Below are 10,095 nucleotides of genomic sequence, written 5' to 3'. Positions count from 1 at the left end.
ACCAAAACATAACATTTTCACTCCGAAGATTTCCAATCCTAGGCTAAAAATTACACGGCCGACGTTAATTGACCGTTGGATCTAGTGCCGTAGTATCTCCTCACTCTTTGAGGTTGAGTCAACATGGGAGACTGGCTTTTTCTCACATGAAACCGTCGACATGATTGTGGTTTAGATCGTTTAGATCGAAGGACGCCTGGTTCCAAGTCGGCGTTACTGCGTAATCGAACGTGTCGTTACCCGTCAGTTAATCGGAAAGGTACACTATTGTGCCCGGCCCTTGCCTCGATATGCGCATTTAAGCCTGGGGTCGAGCGCGACTTGTCAAACCGAACGCGCATACTTTAGATTGTCACGTGCTACACCGGTCTTGTTTGAGTCGTATACCCTATTGGTCAGCAATGGCGGATGAATAAGGGATCAGTTGTGCGTTTCACAAAACTCGCGGAAACATTTCAGGCCCGAAAAACTATTTTACGTGCACAATGTTTATTCCCAGAAATTCCATTTTGAATATTTAAAAGTTTGACGCAGGCGCTTTACAGCAAAAAATTAAATATCAAAACAAACAACAACCAAAACAACATTTTCACTCCGAAGATTGGGAAGATTGGCACATTTTATCCCTCCTTCACTCCTCTCCCCTCCCCTCACCTCCCCTTGTTGCAATGCAACGAAAATTAGTATGCATTATTACCTGTGGAGGATCCAACATTAAAGCGGGGGTTGGAAAACAAAAACGGAAAAATAATTTAGGAAAATTGTTTGACCATTGGCAACACGCTCAGTTAAACACGGTTGATGGTCAAACCTTCCCAGCATAAATTGACGACAAATCGATTTTAAAAAAAAAAAACGGCTAGAAAACTCTTCCGGAGTATGAGAAACGATCCCCTGGTGACCTGACTGGGCATAAATTCAGAAGTCGTAGTTACACTCCCGTCTGATTTAAGGTCCCACTATCTCTTGCAATGCCACCCGCTTATCCCGTAAGGACCCTAAATATATTGCAGGTATCAGTTTGATGACGTGCTATCTGCGTATCGAGAGATGGGCGTGAAGACCTCCAGTATTGCTTTCGCGCGGGCACACGAAAATATCAAACATTGGCTGTACAGCAAACACAACTCTAAATGGCAGCCATTTTGAACTGGGGTGAAAGTGTTCAAGTAATACCCAAACTACACCAACACAAGTCACTTGAATGGAGTCATGATCTTTAATTTCCCCATTATCACTACAAAAGTGTAATTCCGCCCACTTCCTTGACAACCCAAGGCAAAGTAGAAAGTAAATGGAAATAATGTGATGGAATATTTTAAGCCTGGTGAATGAATGAAAATGATATATTAATCAGTAAATGACAGAGGCATAGTCGGAAAAATTTTTTCCGAGTATGCCTGTGTCATTTACTGATTAATACATCATTCTCAGTCATTCACCAGGCTTAACATATTCCATCACATTATTTCCATTGCGCATATCCCACAGATTGACATTCCAATCCTAGCAGTGTGCAGGATGTTTATCCTATGAACCTACTTGTGGTCTTAGCTCCCACGAGTCTCCTGTAGCTCAGCGGTAGGACATCTGAACTAGTAATCGGAAGGTCTTAGGTTCGACTCCTGATAGGAGCACTCGGATTGTTTTCCGAGTGTGCCTTAGTAAGCAAATGTTTGGTTGTTATAAACCAAACATGAACTGAACTGTTTTCTACTATAGCTAACTAAAGAGGGTTACCTTCTCCAGAAACTACAGTGCTTGCGTTGGTTGGGGAGTAGAAACGAATGTTGATTTTATCAACGGGGTTGATAAGGTAGTCTGGTCGCTGTTAAGAGATTTGAGTGCTGACGTTTTGAGCAAACGGTCCGTGATAGAATAAGAACTTCTCTTCTCTCCACTCTGTGCCTTAAAATCTCGTTTGTTCATTCTACTATCAGAAGCAGAATACTGAAGCTAGTATTGACAAGCCTGAGGAGGCGGTATGGGAGTGCAGACGTGGGGCAAACACCCCATAACTGCCCATTATTACCCACTCGCTTGAACTTAAGAGCGACGGGTACATCAACAGAAAAACACGATAACCGCCTATTCCGAGTACTCTCATCACGGGATAGTCCCCAAAGAGTGCGCCCAAGGAGGGCTCGGCGAGGACAATGAATTAGGGAAAATCAAGTGCCTTGCGGTTTGTCGAGACCTACCTGAAGTGGAATCAGTTCACAATAGTAGTAATCGTAGTAATTAATAGTAATCTTAGGGGGCAGATCTTGAAGCACATCTTCCTTTAAGCGTCTCGAAAGGAACGGAAGAACCTGACTATGGAGGGACTCCATGGCTAGAGCCCCTGAGAAAGGGACACAAATGCACTTTACATGACAGCACTTCTAAAATGATATCTAACAACATCTGCGGAATCGCTTTCCATAAATGAAGACTGACCGGCCAAACTGTTCAGGTTGAAAATGAAACGCGCTATTGGGCCTCTATATTCTGAAAATAGTGTGCGCCATTTTGTATAAATTCGAAGGAGTTGTTTTAAATCAGACATGTCTGGTATGCAAGTGTCAACCGGTATATAACCAGTCAAAACGGTTTTTGTTCGAGATGGCAAGCACGAAAACACTACCCAAGCAAAGCCAAGAAAAACGGACTTCTTTTTGTGATCAGATACCATAACATTACGAACAAACCACCCAATCCCCCACGGAATAACAGACTCCCATCTCTCCAAATATAACCCCCATCCCCCCTTCAAAAAAAGGCGCATAAAATTGTTCCCATGATAAGCCGTCCCGAATATAAGTCCATGGATTGTTATGTGGAGCGGCGGTGGTACGTGTGTTGAACTTTACATTTGATGACCAGTGGTTCGAGGCTTCTTTGTTGACTGCACGGCATAGCCAGTCATACCATGTCTAGGAGGGAGGGGGGGGGGGGATTTTTTGCTTCTGGTGAGTCGGAGAACATCAGAAGCTGGGACAAATTCTTGAGATCTCTCCAGCGGTCGACCATACACATTGTAAAAGGAAAACAGGTTGCTTGCGTATTGTGTTGTTTCCTTAAACAAGATTACATACTGCTTGAGGACGCCCTGTGATGGACTAGCATCCTATCCAGGGGGGTGGGGTGGGGGAAATTAGCAATACTTCTAGTATGCTACACAAACCAGATAAGCTCCGGCCGTGTGGGCCACTTAGGATCATGTGCAACCTCGTTCTTATGGTTTTTCCCTTGCGACTTGATCTACCTTACCTTATTGTTATAGGGCTGATTGCTTCAGGTTGTTCACTTTGTGTTTGTGAGGTGTTTTTAAAGGTGGTCCACTCAAAATTCGGGTTTTTTTGTCAAAAACTGAAATTTTCCAAGTCATTGTTAATGCAATCTCTATTCATCTGTCTTTCAATTAAAATAGACTTTTAACTCAAATTTGGACCCAAAAGCCATGGCAACACCTATAGCAACGCCTTTACAGTTTGAAAAATCTAGCATAATGCAAAAAAAAAAAAAAAAAAAATCATCAGAATGAACAAATTGCCCGTCGGGTGTCCCCAAGGGAATGTTGTCCACGAATTACACTATGACAGTTCATATCAAAACAAAACAAAACAAAACTGCTTTCCGCCATTTGGGTTCAAATCCTTCGAAATTCTACCGTGAGGGACTTCATTATTTGTCTTTATTGTCCATTATTTGTTTGTTATGCATAAATCCCGTTCTGGTTACTCAAAGAAACGTAAATTTCGTGGAAATTAACATTCTTAACAACAAAACAAGAGTGCTAGCACGAGTGATCGTGGCTCCTCGATTTCGAAAGGCACATGTAGCTTTTATTCTCCTTTTTTTTCTGCCAAACCCAACCAATTTCGAAACCCACAATTCCCTCTTTGAGTAAAGCCCCCACCCCTCCCGAAAATAAGCCCCTCCCCCCCCCCCCCCCCCCGAGAATGGACCCCTAAAAAATTATTTGAACGAATTTAACTCTTGAACTTTACGGTAAGATTAGTTTACGAAATCTGCAAACCTGTTTGTTCTTGTTGTTTTTCTGGAAACAACCCAATTCTTAGATGATGCGGTGGTTTTAACTACAATTATTTGAATAAAACAAAACGTCCAAAAGGTGAAAAAAAGTATAATTAATTCAGCATGGGAGAAAGACAGGTGCGTCCTAACGAATCTCACAAAAGAACGATTAATAAGAAATTTTGACGTCCTTTTTGAAGTGATCCCTACATTGAAAAACATCATTAACAATTTATACGAGTCCTAATAAAAGTTCCAATGAAGCTTTTTCTTTGTTTTCAATGCTTCATATTGACCCTTCCTTCTGTCCAAAGGTAAAATAAGCTTTATAATAAGCGGAATCGTGACAAGGGCTGTCGCCGTGTATGGGCAATGATAGCTGTCAAATTTGGACAGCGTGTACTTTTCTGTCAAGTCAATACTGTTTGACGGAATAAATAAATAAATAATAACCGGCTTTCCGCTTCCAATCAAATATATTATTCTGTCTCAACGGTGCATTAACAAATTTGACAATAACGCAATGGAGAGCAACGCAACTCAATTTTTCCAGGATTCAAACTCGACTCTACAAAACGGATATTCCGAACAAGAACTCAACCACACAATCGCAATTTGCGTTATGAACATTTTCCTCTGCCTTACGGCGCTGTTTACAAACTTTGCAGTAATAATTGCAATTTGGAAATCGCCCTCCTTACACTCGCCAACAAAAATTTTGCTGTCAAGTTTAGCCGTTTCGGATTTGGCTGTTGGTTTGATTGCACATCCCCTGTTTATAGCATACTTGTTGGCGCGAATATATGGCGCCAATATATCTCGCACTCTTTGGGTAGCTTTCAACATCCTGTCCACCTTTTTGAGCAGTGCATCCTTTCTTACGGTAACAGCAATCGGAGTCGACCGCTTACTTGCTGTTGAATTGCATTTAAGATACGAAGCCGTAGTGACACACACTCGTGTACGTTGGCTAATAATTTTCATCTGGATATTATGTGGTGTTTGTTCAAGCATTGGTGCGAAGAGCTTAATTCTGTATTACCAAGTTGCAGCTCCAATTCTTGTGACTCTACTTGTTGGCAACTTTGCTGTTTATCTCAGGCTCTACCTGATTGTTCGACGCCATAAGGCACAGATCCAACAACAACAACAAGAGGCGCATAGCGGAAATGTCTTCAGCATGAAAAAATTCAAGAGAACTGCCGTGAACACATTTCTAATGTATGTTCTTCTCCTATGTTGCTACACACCCCAGTGTTTTGTCGCTGTCGCCTTATTTGATCGCGACTGGTGGGTTTCACATAGTGTTGAGATCACAACTGGCACAGTAGTTTTGCTAAACTCTTCGCTTAACCCTGCACTGTATTGTTGGCGAGTTCGTGAGATACGCTTAGCCTTAAAACAGTATTTTTCCTGTTAAAAATCGTCAACGACGCTACAACTCTAATTGCCACTGTATAATACGAGCAAAATATTATAACAAGCGTTTTTGGGAGCCGCACAAATATGTGTAGAAAATAGAGGAATGGAAATTTCGAAAATACGTCAGATTTCAAAAACTAATACGGAAACGAGGGAGTGAAATTTTCCAAATTTAAAATAGAGAAATGGGTTTTATATCTCTGAAATAACAAGGGTCGACCAGGGATAGCTTCAAATTTTAAGCAATTTCAGGCGCGTAGGAGGGGGGTTCGAGGGGTTCGAACGAGCCCCCTTTGAAGATCAATAATGGTGGAAGAAAAACTTTTAAATACAGTTCCTGTGGTCGAAATACATCAGCCAAAGAAAAATAGAGATATAAACCCGTCTTATCCTCAGTAGAAATAAAAATTGTCAAGAACCCTTGGAGATTCAAAATTTTAATGACGTTTCATTTTTGCGGTAAAACCGCATCCGCCCGAAAAAGCCATAGAAAGTAACCTCTCCACAACTCTTTTCCTCCCAATTCCAATTATGGTTCAGGACGGACGAATCGTTGCTGATTCGTGTGCTTCGTCACTAAAAGCATGTGATCCCGACGACTTCCCCAACCTGTACATGCTCCTGAAAATTGCTGCTACCCTTCCAGTCACCTCTTGCGAATGTGAACGTTCCATAAGCACAATGAGGAGGCTGAACAACTACATGAGGTGTACCATGGGAGAGAGTGACTGTCCGTTCTGGCTTTAATGCATATCAAATATGATATGCCTGCCAATCTTGACGAGATAGTCAATTTGTTCGAAGGCCTCAGTACACCCGAGGATGATGCAGTTTACCAGCTTGGTGTATGACTATCAGCAGATCGAATAGCTTTTCCTTTTAGAACTTGACAGGGCGCAGAATCTACATTGAACTTTCTTGTTTAAGTTGAAACAATTATGCCGTCGAAAAGATGTATTTAGCTTAAAAAGCTGCTGTAAAACAAAGTTGTGATTTGCCCAAAATGGGTCTCAAAATACAGGAAATGAGATTTCTGGGAACCTAGATTTTCAAAAATTTCCGGGGGAGCATGCCCCGGACCCCCCCTAAAATGAGCGCCCCGGCGCTCAGCAAGATTTGGGGCTCAACGAACACCCCTATCGCTACGCGCCTGAATTTCAATGAACGTTGTTGGGCCCTCAAGCTTACGCGACAACACAGAAAGGTAGTATGGGTACCCATAAGTCTCTCGTAATTCGGCTGTCATTTCACGGTTGTCAGTTCGATCGAATGAAAGAAAATGTCATAAAAATGGACCTCTGTGATTTAGTTTCACATGGGGTGTGCCATAGCTGTTATATATGAGATAGCAAATGGAAGGAATTTCCCGTTTATTGCTTCAAACCACCAAACCCCAATGAAAAAAGAGTAAGAGCAGGGATGGCGCAGTGGTGAGAGTACTCGCCTCCCACCTATGTGGCCCAGGTACTCCGGTTTTCCCTTCTCCTGAAAAACAAACGTTTCCAAATTCCAATTCGATCTGGAATCTGAGGGCCACAGGTTTGTCAGTGGTAATAGACTGTTAAGTGTTACACGCGTTTAAAAAAACTTTATTTATTTATTTTATTTGTATGGCCTGGTTCTACCCAAGAGGCCCCACGAACCAACACCTCGTGGTTCCTTGATATTTCTATGGCTTTTTGAAGCCAATGGAGCAAATGTAGGGAGGGTTATGGGTAGGAACTCGAACATTTTTCACCTCGTCTGTTAATAGTAGGTAGCTTAAGCAACGACGACGGCGACGGCAACGACAACGCCACAAAACAATAGATTTGATGAGCAAAAACAATCGCTCTGCACGTCATATGCGTTTTACATTTTGGTACATTTCTCTGTTGTGCTCTACAACAACAACAACAACAACAACAACAACAACAACGTGAAACGACCAAATCCTAGCTTTTCGGGAGAAAGTGAGCACACGACGGTGAATTTTTCATTTTCTTTCTTAATTTGAACGCCACTCCTACCAATTTGGTTCCTGAATAGTTCGCCGTTTCTGTAGAAGTTGAGCGAGTTGAAATAATCGCGAAGTAGCACAAATGAAATAAAGTTGTATTTTCAGGTGACGTTTTCGTTTCCGTTGCCGTTGCCGTCGTCGCTGCTTAACCCTTCGCATACTAACAACGCATATATGCGTCGAAAACACCGTTCTGGCTTCTATGAATTGCTTCTTGTTTAACTTAAGCTACAACGTCATGATAATGTGTGAATGACACCAGCTGATGTATATTTCCATCATCAAACCCAGCAAATCGACTACGCCTCCCGATTTTCGCTGCATATCACCGTTCGTTTGGCAACAAAGTCCTAAATGCCAATTGTTCGGCCAAATAATAACATCAAAAATTACACTTATTTATCGTCAATTTTAATCCAAATAATTTGTTCAAAATTGAAAAGTCTATATTTACAGCAAACCTCAAGGTCAGACCTTGGTATCTGACTGGAAGTTTTCCTCTCAACGCTTTCCGAGGGCTATACTTCAGCCATTTTATCAGACCCAGTCTTGCGTATCTCACGTTGCCTCGTTTACGCCCGAAGAGAATTCTGGGTAATTCAGCCATAGCGCGAGCGTAGAACTCCTGCTCTTTCCATTTCATAGTTTTTTTATAAGTGTCGAGCCACCCAGTACCACCAGCAAAATTTCGAATCCATTGAATATTTTACTACTCCAAACTCGCCCAAATAGCCTTGGCAGGTCCTGGAATCCATCCACAAAACGGCCAGAGAGGCAACTTCACTCGTGGGCCTCCATGTCTGCTACACAGCATGTTTGGCGACTCAGTCAGCATGAAATCACCTCTCACCTCTGTTTTCTTTCAGAGGATTGCCTCTACCCACATTCCAGCTTGATGATGCCAGAATGGGGGTTTCTGCAGAGGAAAATGGCTCGAAAAACACTTATAAAGCGATGATTTTACCAGATTCGTGCTCGTGCACTCGCTCGAAACAAACAACAACCGTCACTTGCATCACGTGACAATTTAGCCTGAGCCCACAGTTTCTTAAGACCGCAGATATTTTTATTTCATCTCCATTTATGGAGAAATTAAGTGGCTCAGACTATTTATTGCCAAAAAGTCATTGAAAAAAATACCACACACCTAGGATTTAAAGGGTTAAGCTCCCTACAGGTGGTTTGCATTGCCGCCATGCTGGTGGACAAAAAAAAGAAAATCTGCTCACATAGTTTGCATAAAAATGGCAGTTAACTCCCAGAGGAGAAAAATCTACTGTTCCTGTCCACCAACTTGGCCGCCATGACGTCACATGCAAACCATCAATTATCTGAATTATCACTTCAGGCCGCTTCGCGTGTAATTCTCATTATATTACACAAAGTCCGTTCGATAACAAATGGTAGTTTTCAACGCTACTGTAGGGTCATGCAAATTTGACTGAAGGAAACAACTTGTAAAAGTTCAACAGGAACTCTTTTAATGAGCCTAGGACTTGGGTACTCAAACTAAAGAAACCGAATGAGGATGTACGAAACATAACAATACAAGTCATCTACTTTGACGATAATATACCTAGAGCAAATTCCGAGTTAAACAAAGGTTTATAATAGAAGGTCCTGAACGTTGAAGGGGAAAAGCAATCAGCCATAGCCGTGATGGTTGATAATGGAACAAAGGCGTTGGCTGCTGCTGTCGTTGAAGTACCACGCAGAGAGTGAGCTTTGACGATTTGACTGTCAATTCATGCTGCTTTCAAAAAGGTTCTAAGTCAGCGGGCTAAAGTCGTACACGTGACAGGGCTTGTGGGGACGAATGAAGGACATCAACAGTTTCTCCGGTTGTGAGGACGGAATGGCAGAACGAATATTTCTGGTTAACTTGAGACACTTCCGAAAGCATTCTACTGGACAAAGCGTTTCGTCTTGTTCAAAACGGGCAAAGAAGGCTTTTGTTAGTTTATCTGCATTACCAGACTTCCTAGGAGTGGAAAGTTTAAAACGACACTCCTTCTGGAAGAACACTGCAATGTCTGAGATTCAGAGTAGCCAGGGCAGAAATTCTATGAGGACACCATGTCCTGAAAGGACAGAGTGACTTACTTCATGCAAACACTCTTTATTGCGAACAGAGTGACTTACTTCATGGAAAGAACTTTCAGTGAAAGGCACTCATTTTTACCAAGAGAAACAATGTATCTAACCATATCATCAACGCTCCAGGTATGTGAGCACCTGGGCTTAGGAGGGCGTCTATTAACTGAATCCATCTAAGTAGCCTAGTAACACAGGGATGTTGCCCTACAGAGAATCCATCTATTGAATGATTAGTAGACGAAATGGAAGATCGAAGGACGTTGAGTCATCTGTAAGCTAAACCTTCATTGAAGGCTTCTGTCAAAAACACTAGGATATGATTTAAAGATGTATGAAGGGGATCAATTTCTCTTCTAGAACACCAGCGGCACCAACGACTCATAGATTGATTCATGAGTTTTGTGTGCTGAAGCATGAGTCGTAACGATTAGTAGTTTGGCAGCGTGTCACGGAATGCCGTCACCTTGTCGACGTCGGTACAGATTTCGAATACGGCCAGGTGTAGCCGATGGTACATTGGCTGGACTCTCTTGAGGTCTCTTGGGTTATTTGGTAGA

This window comes from Pavona decussata, unplaced genomic scaffold, assembly GCF_977016875.1.
Source record: "Pavona decussata unplaced genomic scaffold, jaPavDecu1.1 SCAFFOLD_112, whole genome shotgun sequence".
Taxonomy (NCBI): domain Eukaryota; kingdom Metazoa; phylum Cnidaria; class Anthozoa; order Scleractinia; family Agariciidae; genus Pavona; species Pavona decussata.
Note: the sequence above shows the minus strand (reverse complement) of the source record.